This window comes from Camelus ferus, chromosome 25, assembly GCF_009834535.1.
Source record: "Camelus ferus isolate YT-003-E chromosome 25, BCGSAC_Cfer_1.0, whole genome shotgun sequence".
Classification (NCBI taxonomy): Eukaryota; Metazoa; Chordata; class Mammalia; order Artiodactyla; family Camelidae; genus Camelus; species Camelus ferus.
The window spans coordinates 24644087-24661462 of record NC_045720.1 but is presented as its reverse complement, the minus strand read 5'-3'; the positions used below and the strand labels follow the sequence as shown (position 1 = coordinate 24661462).

General features: G+C 39.8%; 1 protein-coding gene across 1 annotated transcript in view; it reads right to left on the bottom strand.

The window, feature by feature from the left end:
• Window positions 1-17152, bottom strand: part of RSPO2 (R-spondin 2) — a 187597-nt gene extending 170445 nt beyond the window's left edge. Inside the window, exons 1-2 of the mRNA XM_032467780.1 lie at window positions 17028-17152; window positions 11772-11856 (exon numbers count right to left, since the gene is read on the bottom strand). The gene's annotated coding sequence lies outside the window, so the exon portion shown is untranslated. The remainder of the gene's footprint in view (window positions 1-11771; window positions 11857-17027) is intronic.
• Between the last annotated feature and the right edge of the window lie 224 nt (window positions 17153-17376).

Below are 17376 nucleotides of genomic sequence, written 5' to 3'. Positions count from 1 at the left end.
AAAACAAATTAGTGTCTACCAACAGATGAATGGATAAAGAAAATGTGGTGTATATATACAATGGGATGTTATTTAGCCTTGAGAAAGAAGGAAATCTTGTCATTTGCAACATAAATGAACCTCAAGGGCCTTATGCTAAGTAAAAAAAAAAAAAAAAAGGCAGAGAAAGACAAATCCTGGTATCACATATATGGAATCTAAAGCTGAACTCATAGAGACAGAAAATAGATTGGTGGTTGCCAGGGGCTGGAGGATTAAGGAAAGGAGATGTTGGTCAAACAAACTTCCAATTATAAAACGAATAAGTTATGGAGATTTAATGTACAGAATGATGATTACAGTTGACTATGTTGTATTTATGCTTGAAAGTTACTAAAAGAGTAGATTTTAATTGTTCTCACTACACACACACACAAATGTATCTATGTGATGTGATAAACATGTTAAGTAATCTTATGGTGATAATCATTTATATAAATTTATATATATAATCATATTGTACACCTTACTTACAAAATGTTATATGTCAGTTATATTTCAATAAGGGTGTAAAACAAAATAAAAGAAGCACCAGAAAAGAAAGGTGATGTCATGGCTGTATCAGGAAAGCAGTTTCTAGAAATTCATTTCTGTCTCACTGTCCAGAATATTATCACTCCTTGCTCCCAAAGAGCTGCACATAACAAAATTGGGATCCTATAAAAAAGAAAAGAAAGGAGAGTTGATGTAAGTAGATGGACATTGGTTTCCACAATACTGAGAGTTGAAAGAGGTGAGAAAATTCTTGGAAATGGTTTCATAGAGAAATTGAAACAAGAGCTTGATTTTAAAAGATAGCAGGAGCTGGATATCCCAAATAAGACAAAAGGGCTGTACTCCAGTGGCATGAACAGCATGACCAAAAGTGGAAGGCAGATTTGAATGACTGGTCTGACATATTCAGAGAACAAATTAAAGTGATGGCTATGCCAGGGAGCAGTGAGAGACCACAGAATGAGTGGAGTGAGTTCAAGTCGTGGAGATCTTTGGCACAAAGGCTTTGGACATGACAAGGAGCATATTAAGGATCTACTGAAAGTGTTGAAGCAAGAAGAATGTGTTTAACTAATAGTTTAAGAAAGCTTTCTGTGGTTGCAGAATGTGGTACAGATTAAAGTGGAAAGAGATTGGATCTATTTGCTTATGAAGTCACTGAATAACATTCAAGTGCTTTCACCACAACAATGACAGTTGTTGCTCAGTTGAAGGTCTTAGAGTTACCTTCACACAAAGTGTTTCCTGACTAATGGTTCACACACTGGCAATCACCCATGACGAGCTCTCAATTCTCCCAGAAAATGTGCTGCTTGTTCTTGAGACTTCACTAATAGTCATTATCAGAACAATGTTGTCACTATATTTTTCAACATATGAGACATTCTCTACCTTGGAATTGTGGCAATTGAGCTTTTGAGAAGGAAATGTAAGTGGTGATTTTTTAAAAAAAACAGGCCATTTTTATTTTGGTCAGCATGTTTGAAGTTAGGTGTTGACAGAATCCATGTGTGGAGAAGTGTGTGAAGACTAATTTTTATGCCAGTGTCCTTTTCAAACACTGTGCATCAAAATCCTGGTTTAATGGCCTGCCTGACTCACTCTCCATTCTTCCCCCATCCTTTTACTCTCCATCCATTGGGCAACTCATATTTTTACAGCAGACTGGAACTGAGCCCCACCCCCAGCTTGAGGACCAATCTTCCTCCCTCCTTTTAGAAGGCAAATTCTAAAACCATAACAAGTAGCTCAATGACTCAACAACTCAGCATGAAGTCAGCTTTGCTTCTGAATATGGTTAACCTTTGAATCCCTTTCTGGTGATGAGGTCCTCACTGTGTTTTCCCTCGTTGAACACCCCATTGTGATTGTCTGGCCCGATGCCCATTCCTTTAGAACTGAGGTCCTACCTGGGTCCCACTGGTCCTCCTGAAGGGCAACATCTTAACTCTGAGTCCCAATGCCCTTCACCCTCTGCCAAGCCTTCCTGATGCTTCTGCTCTTCTTGTTGACATTTATAGCTCTTGCTAGTTACAAAATGCCCAGCAGCTCACCTACCAGTACTTACTTACTCTTATTTCCTGTGACTTAGACTTGACTGGTCTTCTGAGTCAATTCTATTGAACAGCTGACTACAACCCTGACTCAGATTTGTCCTTTATTTTTATAAAGGTTTACATCTCAGAGCTAGTCTTCCAGCCTTTTTTTTTTTGTGGAAGGATTTTCCCCTAAAATAGTAATACATTTTTATTCTTTATGTTTTTCCCCCTATCATTCTAAGCAAGTAGTATTTCCAGGCCCGTAGTATTTCCAGGCCCTTAGTATTTCCTTGAAGCAGAGAATTTTGCTAAGAAGGCAAAAGCCACTTGAAGAAGATGGCTTGTTTTTATCTTTTGGAAAAACTTACTGAAGAGCTTATTTTAAATATCTTGAATGAATAGAAGAGAGAAATGTGTATTCTGCGGAAATAAGAGGAGAGAGGACCCAGGCCCGTCTCGGGAGAGTGCCCTTGGGAACTGACAAGGCCTCAGAGGTTTGTCTGTATGAGTTACCAAGAAACCTCAGCCTGGGAACCCCCAGTGCCTAAGTTTACTGCCCACCAAGTGTGGTATAGATGGGGCGCAGCTGAAGAAAATGAAAGGACCATCCAGCTTGGATTAAGGTATCTCACAAGTAAGCAGTGTGGACTTGTGATGGGAGAGGAAGCAACAAGAATGAGACTGATCATCCTCCAGCCTACTGTGATCGGGTTCAAGGAGGGATTCAGTTTGGTCTTTTTTAAGTAATTCTAGATAACGTAACTATAAATAAGGCACAAACACTGCCTTCAAGAAATTTAAAGATAAATATGGAAAATAAGACCAGGTCATATATATATGTATATATATCATGGTGTGTATATATCATAATATATAACAAAACAACATAACAACATAATATCTGTACCATTAAAGGTGTAAAAAAATTTACCTCTGATTGGAAGATTCAGAAATATCCTTCATAGACCTAAAGAGATTGGTAAAATTTACATAAGCAAAACTTCTCAAATTAGAAAAGAACAAAGAAGTCAAAGCAATATTAAGTGGGAAGTCCATTTGTCTGAAACTTAAAAGGCCTAAAATGTTATGCGAGGTAATAAAGTTATAGATGAAACAGGATGTGCTGACCCTCTGTTCTGCTAACAGAGGGAACAGAATATGCAAAGTAATCAGAAGAACTGTGTTAACAACATAAGAGACTAATTCTAGACAGTAGAGCCATCCAGCACTGTGTCAAGAATTAGCCGGGGCTTAAACACAAACTAGTGAACTCTTCTCTCATCTATAACAAACCAACATAAAATAACATTGGCAATAGCTATATTGTGAGGGCTTCAGTCTGACCTGGCAAAGTTAGACTTAGTAAAAATAGGGATCAGTAGGAGGTCCAAAAATTACAAATAGAAGAAGCTCTCATTGATATACTCAGTATGGACAAAAAACTAACCAAAGCAAATTCATTGCAAAGTTTTCACAGAAAAAAGATCTCAAAAACTGTAAAATAAGTTAATTAAAAAGAATGAAAATGGAAATATTATGAACGTTTAACTATACTGTCTAGAAAATTGATCAAGGAATTAAATTTATTTAGTGCATTTCACTCCTGAAAAATAGTTTCTCAACAAAAATATGTCACCTATGGAATAATTCTGATGAAATTCTCTTCACCAGCACTATGGTGTGAGAATGGAAGCACCATAAGGGTAGGGACTTTGTTTTATTCACTGCTGAGTCATCAGCACTTAACCCAATAGAGGTCTCAGATTTCTATTTCCATTTCATTTCATTCAGCCTACATAGCAATTACTTATTGAGTACTTACTGAGTAAGAAGTCTTCATTAGATGTCCTGGATAGAGCTATGAACAGGAGAGACATCACCTTTGACCTCAGGGGTCTCACCAGGATATCTCCCAAGCATGCTTTGGAATTCTGGGCCCACTTTATGTTCCTCTAGGTCTCAACTAATAAAGCAGAAGCCATCTTCTCCAGCTTCAAGCCTCATGACAAGTAATGTCCACCACAAGGTCTCATAATTGATGTCATCTTTTCCAAATTCTTTTCTCTTTTTTTACTGATGTACAGTATCATATAAGTTACAAGTGTACAATACAGTAATTCATAATTTTTAAAGGTTATATTCCATTTATAGTTATTATAAAATATTGGCTGTATTCCCTGTGCTGTACAATATATCTTTGCAGATTAGTTATTTTATACCTAGTAGTTTATACTTCTTAAGTCCCTACCCCTGTATTGCCCCCCTCTCCCCACTGGTGACCACTAGTTACTCTATAACTACCTGTGAATCTGTTTCATTTTTTTTATATTCACTAGTTAGTTGTATTTTCTAGATTTCATATATAAGTGATATTATACAGTAAACTGGTGGCATTTTAATCTTTTTTTTTCCTCTCTAGGGATGTATTTAGGTACCACTGTGTATCAAATTATTCTGATCCCCAACTTAGTAAAAGTTTGAAAAATGACACTTTACCACAAGTAAATTAGAATTCAGGAGTTAAGTTCAATCTCACTGAGAATGTACATAATTACCTCACACATTCAGAAAGTATGATACTGACTGCTTATAACTTGGCTCATTTTCATAGTTAAAATCAAGGTAATCCTTGTTTCATCTTCCTGTATATTTATCAAAAATGCCCTTTCCTCCATTTCTACCAAAATACAGTTTCTGGACTTGAGAAACGATGAAAAGTCTTTGTCTTCAAACCCTTTGGAGCAGTTACAAAAAGAAACCCATCCTGGGGTCATTGCTGACAACTGTTTAACTACATGACTGTCCCACAAAAGAGAAAATGTCATTGGGTGTGCGTTGCTCTTCAAATCCAAAGTAAAAACAGATTTAAGTTCTACTGAAAATACTCCCCAACCATTTTTGCACAGAGAAAAGTCCTCCTCTGTGTGAACATATTGAGTAGATTTGGATTTCTCAAGCCAGGATTGTAAAGGGTTTGGGTGATGGAGAAAGCAAAGGAGGTTAGGACACCAGTTTTGCCTTCCCATCGTGGACCATCATTCTCTTCCTCACTCTCTCACTGTTGCCCCCATTTCTGCCGTCACCCACTCTTTCCCAAATCCCAGCTCACTCATTTAACACACATTCATGAAGCATGTATATCACTAAGGATGTTTGAATTGAAGGCAAAACACACTTATTCCTCTTCCGGGCCCTTTGTCAAGGGCACCTTGCCATTGTGTGTATGAGAGAACGAGAAGGTGGAGGAGTGCTACAGAGTTCTGGGAAGGACTGTGAGACAGCCTCGGACCTCCAAGTTCACCCATCATGTACGTCAGGGTAGGTCCACAGAACAGCAAAGTGATTTAACAAACCATCCCTTCTCTGTTCTCCTTAATAAATTGCCACATCACAGTGCTTCAAAGACCAGAATATGCTCTTTATTAATCCCATTACCAAGACTCAATCCCTTTAGAGCAAGACCTAAATCCTACCCCAGTTCTGACACAATAGAATTCTCAGAAGCAAAAACTTCACAGGGAAAGAGCAATAAATCAGGACACAGCTCTTCCCAGATTCTTCTCCAGCAAATGTATTTTCCAGGCAAATAGGAACAAGTGGCAAAAAACAAGTGAGCTCAGGTTTCCCTGTGATGTGATTACTACCTTGGGGGAAGGGGAGGAGGGTGGATGGAGAGAAAAATCTGACCCTACCTTGGACTTAAAAAAAAAAAAAACTGGCATTTTGGCAGTCCATCTACAAGTGCTTTCAGAATGCCAAGTGCACGGTAGAACGCAGCCAGAAACAGAGACCTCCGGTGCCTTGTGATAAGCCACTGTTTCACTCACTCCACTTTTCAATAGTGTCAGGTGAACAGAGCCTTGCGTTGCAACCTTAGAACGGGGAGAACAGTGGCTGCAAGGCAACCAAACACCCTGCTCCACCACGGTGCCGAACTGCCAGGCTGGGGGAGGAGGAGGCCCTGCTTTCTTCTCTTTAAAGAAAGAGCTTGCTACCTTACCTTGTTCTTAACCTTTCCTTTTCTGCTGTATACTCCAGGCATGTTTATCAGTCAGTGGGCCCCGTCAGACCAGCTCAAGCCACACCTTTGCCTGAGCAATTGCACCCTCAGGAGTTTCCAAGGGTGCAGAGCTTGCCTTCTACCTTATCTGTCCTCCCTTTATCCTTTGCAGAGTGTTGGGAGCACCAGCTTGAGAGTCCAACTAACTGGACTTGAACTTTGGCCAGATGTCCTTGGGCACCATACATTACCTCTCTGAACCTCGGTCTCCTCAGCTGTAAAATGAGGATTATTATATTTGCCCTACAGTGGAGCAAAGAAAGGGAGGTGTCTGAAATACACAAACTTGGAGTATCATCCAGGTATTCATTTAATCAGCCTTCAAAGACCGAGTCTTCACTCTGAGTTAAAACTCTTCCTCTACTACTTCTGAAAGTTAACCAAATTCTCTACCAGAGACATCTGCTACATTTGTGAGGCTTAGAATCCTGGGACAGCAGGGTCACTCTGCAAGTATCCTGATGCCCTCTTTACGTGCTAATTAAGAGGATGAACCACATTTTCCCCATTTTGACCTGTGGAGACCCTGTATCTGCAACTGTCAAAAGGGTCCTATTCATTCTGAAGCTCAGTTCCTTTGAGCCAGCATTTCCATCTGTAGCATCTAACGCCATCCCTCCTGTGGGCCCACAGATTATTTTTACATGCTTCTGTGAAACACTGGCTCAGAGTCCTTTCCAGAATGATAACTCTAGAGGATATAAAGCTTTAGAGAGAGGAGATTCCAATGGCATTTTTTTTCTTTATTTTTCTTTGAAACAATCCCATGGAGGAGATTTGGAGGAACCTTGGTTGGGCTTATGATCCCCTTGCATCAACAAATAGCAACCCAAACTGTCAGTAGCTGACTTTGCATAGCAGTTTGAAAACCAGAAACCCAAATAAGAATATGCCAATAAGAACCTACTGACAGCAAGATCTTTCCTGTTGTGTAATCCAGACTCCCTTCCACCTTCTCTCCCAAAGATCATTCCATGGGGAGGGATCATTTCTCTTTTCCTGCCCCTAACAAGTGCCCCATGATTGCATCTGCAGTTTATAAGGCTCCTCAGTCAGATTGGATGTGGCAGGAAAAGACTTTGGAGGGATCAGAGCAGGCGAGGAGATCTGAGACTTGAGTTCTCTCCCAACCTCACTCCTGATCAGAGTGGCTCCAGGAGAGTCCTGGGACTATCACAAAGAGTGAACACATACACATAAGTAAAACCCAGATGAAAGCAACATCAGTTGTAATTTTCAAAGAGGAAATGGAGTCAAGAAAGGCTAGCAGGAAGCTGCCAGCAGATGTGAATGGGCAAAGGAAAAAGACTTTGTCTCAGGGTGGCAGTGGACAGGCCCATCGAAGAGAGGTTTACATGTGACTTTAATGTTAATGATAATAACGATAGAATAACAGCATGTGATGCCCTGCTGTGGCAGGTTCTTTCCATACATCGTTCAGGCACAATGTAATGTGTGCAACTGCCTTTAATTCCATCTCTCAGATGCAAGTCCCAAGGCTTAGAGAAATTAATAACTTGAGCATGGTTATTCAGTTGCAGAGAAGAGCTAGGATTTCAACTCAGGTCCATCTGACTCTCACATAGCTATGCTGGTCCCTGGGCAGGGCTGCTGTCCTGGGAGCCTTGGAATGAACTCCAGTTGGACTATTCAAGTTCTGACTCATGCCCTCCTTCTTCCAGCTCCCTGACAATCCAACATGCATGGGGGAAAGGAGGGGAGGCGAATCCCTGCTTTATTCCTCTCCTAGAGGCAGCTCTCTGCTCAGATTCCTAGAGATGGGATAGATCAACCCCTGTGATAGAATGACAAGGAGCAAGGAGAAGTCTGCAGGGGGATTATTTTGGCATGCCAGACCCCTGCACAATACATCTGGCCCAAGACTACTGGGCCAGTGGGGTGTCCACCTGGACTCAGTCTTGATTGCTTCTTTATTTTCCTGTCTGAAAGCTCAATTTGTTGGTGATTCTTCTGTTTCTAAATAACACTTTAGCTCCTTGGCTTTTGCTGACTCCTCACACTCCTTCCCTTGAATGTTGCTTCCTTCAGCTGCCAACATGGAGAGCAGAGGAATGGGAATGCTAAGGGAAGCCAGGGAGACCCAGGGCAACACTTTCTTGGCAGCCAGCCCTTTGATTTGGCAAGGACAGGCGAGGGTTCCAAAGAACACAAATATTCCCATTTTCCTTTCTGGCAGAATTAACCGATAAATGCTTTAACAATAACAGGAATATGATGAAGGGAGGCTGGGAAGAAAGGGGTAAAGAGAAGAAACTTCTGACTTGATAAGAAGCCCACACTGGAGCTCATCCTCTAGGCTGCAAGGATGACTTGTATAAGTTAGACTTACTCAGACAACAGTCTTATCTCCTGTGTTCTCAGCAGCTGCTACCACATCATCAGAGCTCCACACATTTGGGTTTTCTGTGGTAGGAACAAAAACCATTTTCTTCCCCAAAGCTAACTATGATAATGATGATGATGATAGCTGTCATGTATATGAGACTCTGTTCTAAACATTTTACATCATGATGATGATGATTAATAATAATGAAGACTCACAATTTCATAGTTTACCATGTGTGGTCAATGACTTGCTCAAGGTCATGACCCTGAAAGGTAGGCAGTTTTCCCCCAGGTAACTAAAGTTCAAAGGGGTTTAGTAACCTGCTCAAGTTCACACAGTGAGAAAGTGGTGAAGCTGAGTTTCAAGCCAGATCTTCTAGACTCCAAAGCATATATTAGCCGCCATGCTTGATAAACTCTCTAATTCTCTCTATAGATATAGATGTATGTACAGACACACACACATATATATACATGCATATATATGTAAACACACATACACATCACATACACATCAATATAACCTAGAAAACCAGAGGTCTGATGGGATCAAACAGCCATCTTATGTTTCTCTCCAAGAATTAGGGACTATTTGGTTTTAAGACGGCATTTCTTAGTGCCTCTAAAAATGTCACATCTTGCTATATACAGAAAAGGACTATATTTGAAAGTGACTTGAGGTACACGGAAAAGGCAGCTTGAGGCCCTTTTAGACCTTGTCCTGCCACCTGTGAGCTAAAAGGATCAATATTTTAGAACCCTAAAATCTACCCCATTTGGGAAGTTCTGCCTTAGAGAAATGTTCCAGGCATGTAAGCAGGAAGTGAACTGAGAACCCACCTCATCTTCTCTCCTTCTTACCTTTTCCATTTCTCTGTTTCTACACTTGCTCTGAATTTCAGTGTCTCCAGGAATAAAAAGAAGTGTGTTGAATAAAGTCAGATTCACCACTAAAAACAAATAAATAGGCCCCACCATCTGAAGGATCCCAGTTACAACTTTCCTTCTTTCTTCTTCCTCCCAGAAACCAGAACAATAGCCATTATAATGGAAACATTAGGAAGCCCAGAGCATAGTGTGAACACCATTTACCTAGAAGACTGCCAAGCTGCAGATTCCACTTTTCCCCACAATGAACAGCAACTACTGCCTTGCAATGCCCATAATCAAAACCTGCCTGCTGGATGAGCAGCACAGGCCTGTGAGGGTGCTGGGTCCCCTCTGAGCCAGAGTGGTGTGAGCTGCAACACTTGGGGCTTTTTCATTTTTTGCCAGAACAGAATAAACATTGGCTCCCAGATCTTTGGGGGCAGGCATGCCTTGGCAGAAGGGCACACTGTGTGACTGGCAGCCAGTCCTCTCTGGCTTTCAGTTTAATGTTTCTCAAATTCTAATTGATTTGCAACCGCACCAGGAGAAGTTCTGCTCATTTCTGTGTTACATAAGGCTGGATAGCCCTAGGGCATATGGGCTGTGGAGCCGTCTGGAGCTCAGGCTTGGAGTGAGTGAGCCTATTCCCCAAGCCGACTCCACGCACAAAACAGAGAGAAAAGAGGACGGTAACTGTGAGCCTTCACTTCTCCGTATTTTCCCATTGGAAGCCGCACAGTGGTAGATGCTGTGTAAACCCTGTTGCTTCCAAAGCCAGATGCATTGTACATGTGTTGTCAAACTGGGATTAGTTTGTTATTTTTCTTTTAAGTAGGTTAAGCTTTTTTAAGCAGGGGTAATTAAGATTATGACTAGACAACGAATCAAAGAAATCACGGGGCTTAATGAGGGTATGGTAGTTACCCTCAAATGGAAAGGATAACAAGTTTGCTTTTATTGGTAGGAGAAAAGATTAAAAAAGAAAGAAAAGAAAAGATGATAATAAAAGATACACAGACACACAGCTCCGTCCTCAATCCTCTGGTACTGTTGGGAACACATCTGACCACTAAGGCAACGAGACCATCCCTTCTGGAGCTTGTTTTTATGAAGGGTTTCCTCCCCATTTGTCCCACTGCTTGTTGGCCTCTTAAATTATCTATGGTTACTAAGTTTCAAAATACTGAAAATATATAGATATACCCTCAAAGATAAAAGTTGTGATATTGGCACATATACTTTCTGAGCATGTGTTCTGATATCAGCTGAAAAGAACTTAGTGGGAAACAGAAAGGCATCAGGGAAGAAGGAGAGCAGTCAGAGAGGGGGTGCAAACTCTCTCTCCGTTGACTCTACCCATAAACTGTTCCTCCAGTCCATCCTCACTCCCCTACTCCTTGCCAGTGCTTTCCGCAGCTCTCACTGTCTCTCTCCTAAAGAAATGCAAGAGACTGTAGACTGTCTTCTTGCTTCCAATTGCTCCTCCCTCTACTCCATCCTCCACATAACTGCCAGGTTGATGGCTCTAAAAGACCAGCTTATTCATGCCATGCCCCTGTTTGAATTTTTCCCCTCCCCGGGGCACAGAAATTCCACCTTGAGGAGCACTTCCTGTAAGTAATGATTGCGTGTTTTCAAAAACAAGAATATTCAAATCAGCATTGTGTATCAACTGGCAACATATTTCATGTCTATCATTAGTGGACTGGTTAAATAAGCCATGGTTCAACCACATAATTGGAAAACACGAACTGTGGAAAAGAATGAGCTCTAAACGTGCCAAATGTGCTGATACGGAACAATCTCAAGATACAAAGCAAGGTCTGTATGGTATGCTCTTGTGTGTGCCACAAAGGGTGAAGAACGGAGATGTTTGTACATAGAGTATTTCCACAAAGATACACAAGAAGTTAGTGATAGTGGTTGCTTCCCAGGAGAGAGGCTGTGGAACTGAGGACCTAGGATGCCAAAGATTCTTTACTTTTTTTACTTTCTTTTTTTTTAAATTGAGGTATAGTCAGTTTACAATATTGTATCAATTTCTGGTGTACAGCACAATGCTTCAGTCATGCATGAATATACATATATTCATTTTCATATTCTTTTCACCATAAGCTACTACAAGATATTGAATATAGTTCCCTGTGCTATACAGTATAAACTTGTTTATCTATTTTATATATACCAGTCAGTATCTGCAAATCTCAAACTCCCAATTTATCCCTTCCTATCTCCTTCCCCCCTGGTAAACATAAGTTTGTTTTCTATGTCTGTGAGTTTCAAAGATTATTTTTATTGTATGCTCTTGGTAGATTTAAAAATCACATCCAGACATTACATTTGTAATAAGAAATATTAATTTAAGAAGCAAAACCCAAGCCCTCCAAGTAATGAAAGCACTTCATCACTTGGCCCCAGCCTACCTTTGAATCATCTTCTGTTGACTCAGGTCACACCACGCCGCCCCACCTGACCCATTCCTGCATGCACACAGTGGGGTGTCTTCATCTACATACGGAAGATAATAAAGGCACCATTACATAGTTTTTTTGGAATTAAATGAGATAAAAACACAAGTGCTCATAACAGTGTCTAGCAAATAATAAGTTCTCCATAAATGTTAATTGCTATTATTTTCTTTTCTCTTAAGGCAGCCCTTCTCTCTATAGCCCTTTGCTCCATTCCCTGCCTGGTGAAAGGCTACTTAACACTCTGCAGTCGAGCCCAAGTGTCATTCTCTCTGTGTTCTTCATAGTCTCCGAGCTCTGAGCACTTTGTTCATACCCTTTGTGTAGTGCTTTACATATTCTATCATAAATCGTAACATACAGCTCTGCTTCTATCCATATCTTATGAGGTAAATAGAGCAAGGACTGTGACATATGTAACTTTACAGCGTCTAATATAAGTTTTCAGTGTGTATTCAGAGAAATTAATGTACTGAAAGCAGTACAAAAATACCCAGAAGATGCAGCATGCACATATCATAGCAATCACAATCATCTTACAGTATGTCCACTAATGGGTTCCCCACTGTGTGACGCCAGAGGGACTTTCTGGGAAGCAGGGATTAGCATTAGTGCCAAGATTCCCCCCAAAGTGATCTAAGCACTTCACACCATTTTGGTTGTCAGACTTCACTGTTCACAGCTCATCCTTCTTGCCAGAACCCTGGGCCAGCTTTTAGTACTTAGTAATATAGATGGTGAGCTAACGCTTGGCCGATGTCTAATTTAAAAGATTGACTGTGCATTAAAAGCCCTACAAGACCAAAAAAAAAAAAAAAAAAGACTTGAATAAATCATTACAAGAGCAATCCTTTGGCTGATGACCATTCTGGACTTGAGTCTGTGATGTTTAAGCACAGCGGCATATTCAATTGTCCTCCATGTTCATGTGGAAAATAATGTAGTATTCAGAGGTACACAACACAATTCCAGAGTTAAAATATCTGATGGGGGAAAGGTTTTTCTAGACTGGTATATCTCCATGGATAATGTGTTATCAGATTCATCTGGAGGTACCTTTTTAAGACTCAGGTTCTCAAGCTCCCAAAGCCTTCTGAATAAGAATCTCTGGCAACAAGGACCCTAGAATCTGCTTTTTCATAAAGGATGCCTTGGTGATCCTTGTATATGAAAACTTGAGAGCCACTGATTTACAACAGCATTCAGGAAATTCAGCTTGAATTAGAAAGTACAGCAAATGCAAAGATCTCATGAAAAGTCAAGCTTCACCAAATTACCAAATGCCTAACATGTGCTGTACCCTCTTCTGTGCTCATTAGGCAGGAATTATTGGTTTTGATAGGCACCTTGCACAATGTCATGCTTCCAAAGATGCCAAAGATGCAGCCAGCTTTGGGCAACTGTGGAGAACTGAAATAGGGTTAGCTAGTAATTGATTCTCTTTCCCTTAGGCTGTACACTGAGTTTCCCAGTTCTAATTAGAGCTACACTTTCCTGTGCACCTCAGGCCTGATAATGGTCATGGGGAGAAGAAGGGAAAGCAACATAGCTTGTTTTGGGTCTCGAGTAACATGGAACTTAGATAATGAGGATTGGATCAAAACTGAACTTTACTTTCTTGCCCATTTGTTTTGCATTTTTAAGTCCCTTTCTTTGAGTAGACCCAGTTGCCTTTCCAGTCCTTATTTACACAACCCTGTGAGCACATGCCATAAAGGTAGGAATCTAGAACAACACACTCCACTCTCCCTCTTCCCCCACAGTAGACAAGTCAGCTTAGTATGATTTGGGAGTCACTGTGCTTTATGAATGAATCTATATATTAACAGAGATGTACTGCAAAGCTATAGTCTAGTGGAAAGAGCATTTGTCAAGTCAGTACCTATGTTTAAGATCCATTTCATCTTTTCTTAGGTGTACAACCTTAATGAAGCATTTCATTTCTCCTTTCTGAACTACGGTTTTATTTATAAGGTGGGAATCACAATTCCCCCTTTCAGGTTGTTGTTGTAAGGAAAAAAAAAGAAATAATATTGAAAAATCATCAGAGTATTGTCTTGTAGGGATTTCATAACATGTCATTAATTCAATCATCAAATAAAAAAGCACCGATGATTTTCGACCACGTAGTATCAGTAACTGTTGCTCTGGGAGATACTAAGCTACTATGGTGCTTATCAACAAGATAAAAATGGAAACACACAAACTAACAATATTATATAGACGTTATTCAAGTAATAATGCAAAATACATCATAAGGCAGGATGTGATCAAGTGGTAGAGTAAGGGCTTAGCTAAAAAATTGAATAAGTAAAAGAAGCGAAGAAATAATTTAGAGACCAGAAAAGCAATTTGCTAAGATCACCTTGAGAATTCCTGAGGCACTTGTGAAAGTCTGTCTTTATTCACTCAACAAATATTTCCTGAGTGTCTACTATAAGCAGGCACCATACTAGGCTCTGGGATGCAGGGATAGGCAAGACAGAAAAGAGCCCTGTTACCATGCAGCCTATATTTTGACAGGAGAAAGACCAAAAAAGAGAAAAAATTCATGTTCACAACTACTATAATTCCAGGTAGTGAGCGGTAAATTCTAGGGTAAGGCATTAGAGTAGAACTAGTCAGGGGTTATTTTAGAAATAGAGAGTCAAGGGAGACCTCTCTCAAGAGGGAGTGTTTGAGCAGAGACTTAAATGAAGTAAGAGATGAGCCAATGAAAGGTGAAGGCAAGGCAAAGGAGCAGCATGTGCAGAAGCAGGAATGAGCGTGAAGTGCGAGATCCTGCAGGAAAACCAGTGTGGCTGCAGTGAGGTGAGCCCGGGAAGCAGCAGCAGGAGACGCGGTGAGAGAGCAAAGTGGAGGCCAGATCACACAGAACTGTCTCAGCCATCCCAAGAGAGAATTTTACCCTAAATTGTGATGTGAGCCCATCACAGGATTGTGTTTTTACTTTTTTTTTAATTGAAGTATAGTCAGTTTACAAAGTCAATTTCTGGTGTACAGCATAATGCTTCAGTCATACATGAATATACATATATTCCTTTTCATATTCTTTTTCACTATAAGCTACTACAAGATATCGAATATAGTTCCCTGTGCTATACAGTATAAACTTGTTTATCTATTTTGTACATACCAGTCATCACAGGATTTTGAGCAAAGGAGTGGAATGATTTAATTAGTTCCTTTAAGATAATCATGAATGGAGAACAGACTGAGAGGAGAGAGAGTAAATATAAGAGCAGTTAGTAAATTAAAACATTGGTCTAGGAAAGATGACAATGGCATAAGCTGTAGGAGATATGAAATAAAACGAAAAATAGTCATTAAAAGAAGACTTAAAGAGATTACGAAAAGGAGAAATGATTAAAAATGTAACAAGCTGGTGGACAATACAGGAAAAGAGGAAAAAGAAGTGATTCAGAGCTGGGGTGAGAAATATGGAGTTCAGAAAGAGACTATTATTTGGGTAATAAAATGTAAAGACCTGGAATCTGGAGCCCATACACTTGAATTTGAGTCCCAAGTCTACTACTTACTACCTCCATGCCTTTGGAAATGCTACTTAACATCTCTAAGACAGTTTCCTCATTCATAAAATAAGAATAATAATATTTACATCACTGAGTCGTAGGAGCCAAATGAGAAAATATATCAATTTCCTGACTCTTAATAGGTCCTCCAAAAAACTTGTTTTTTTCCCTATATCCCCCATTGAATTAACTTTACATCCTCTTTTAATAACAAGAAATCTCTAAATACCATAATTTAAAAACAAAGTTTCCACTTTGTTGTCGTGAATCAACAATTCTAGTTTATTTTTGTTAATTACTGTATTCTTCAATAACTCAAGGAGAGTTCTAAGCACTGGCCTAGCTTTATGGCAATTTAGGAGGAGATTTCTAGGCAGACTGTGTGGCATAGTCAGATCACGCTAAGGGGAATCTCTGTGCCAAGCCCTGTTTACCAGATGGCTCAGTCTTGGGTGGCTCCACTGAAATTGTGAACTGTTAACAGGCACATTGTGGGGTGATTTTGATTGTCTGGGACACTGTATAAGTGGAGGCAGGCTTTAAAGTTATCAAAGCATAAACTCTATAGGGCTTTATGGATTAAGGTCACAGTCCCTCAATGAATACATAATGCCCTAAAGATGATTCTCATTTGCTCATCCAAAAGGAGAAATGGCACAACAGAAGGGAAGTAGCTTGTATTTCCATTGTGCTGTATTAAGTGACTCCAGGACTCACTGCAATTTCCTATCAGGGCCTCTCCCCTTTGGTGCAGCTTCCTATTCATGCAACATGTAGGAAAATTGAACAGTTTTCTGAAAATTAGAACAAAATCTATTAAAGAGTTGAAGATGAAATGCTGAGTCAGAGTCTCCGAGGATAAGATATAGCTCAAGTCTTGGTCTTTCATACTGTTAGAAGCACTTTATTAAATACTGGACACATGGTCAAACCAAAACAGAGAACACTGTTGGTACAACACTGGTGTGGCAGGCAAAAAAGAATTTGGGGTTGGGCATGTTGGAGAAAGAGAGGTAAAAGCACATACAAAGATGAGATCTTACAAGTTAGGAATGAAACGGGCAAATACGTCTAATTCAATCAAGAGTTTTTCATCTTCCCAAAAGTCACTAATGCTCAGTTGAAAATAGTAACCATTGAATTAACTTAGACATACCACATAAAACACATTATCCATCAGTACCTTAATTGCTCTATGATGCTGAGTAAAGCTACATCTTCTGATTCAGAAGTCCCAACTAAAATGTCCTGTGGCCCAAACAAAAGGGAGAATTTTGATAACAGATGTGTTGGCCCCTTAGAGCTGATTATGTCAGATCTTACCAATGGTCATACTTTCTACAGTATAAGTGATAAATTAAATCACAGCAAGGAAAAAAAAAGTCCCCCTTGGACTTAGGTATTTTGGTTTGAAAAATGAAGTTTCAAATAGTCTTCTTGATTTCTGTGAAGATTTTAATCAAACTACAGAAAATACAAAATACTGTTGATATCTTATTCAAATAGAAGTAGACTTCGCTCATCTATTTGTATATTCAGCAGATGTACTATACAAATGTAAATTTTGGCAAATTCCAGTCTGGAAACATCAAAGAAAATAAAAAGATCTTACCAGCTATGTTCTACACACCTATACATAACAATATGGGGGTGGGGGAAAGGAGCGTGATTTGCTTACCTACAATATTGAGGCTTTCATAATAAAAGCATTGGTCTCTTTTCAGTTTTCCTTAAAATGTGCAGAAGCACTTGATGAGATTATTGACTTTATAGAAATGGAAGGAGATTGCCTCCTTAGACATGTGCCCGGAAGATGGGTATCGTTGCTGGCCACAGAAAAGATATTAAAGTGTTAGCTTGCTGTAAAATCTTATTTAGGCTTTAATGTGGGCTTACAACTATGTAATATCTAACTATGCCCACCCAGCCTAAAGTATTTTTAAACTAATTTCCATTCTTGATGGATTTAACCTGGCTGACCTTTTGTCAGGTAGAGGTCTTCAGCTGGAACTGCCATTCTCCCAAGT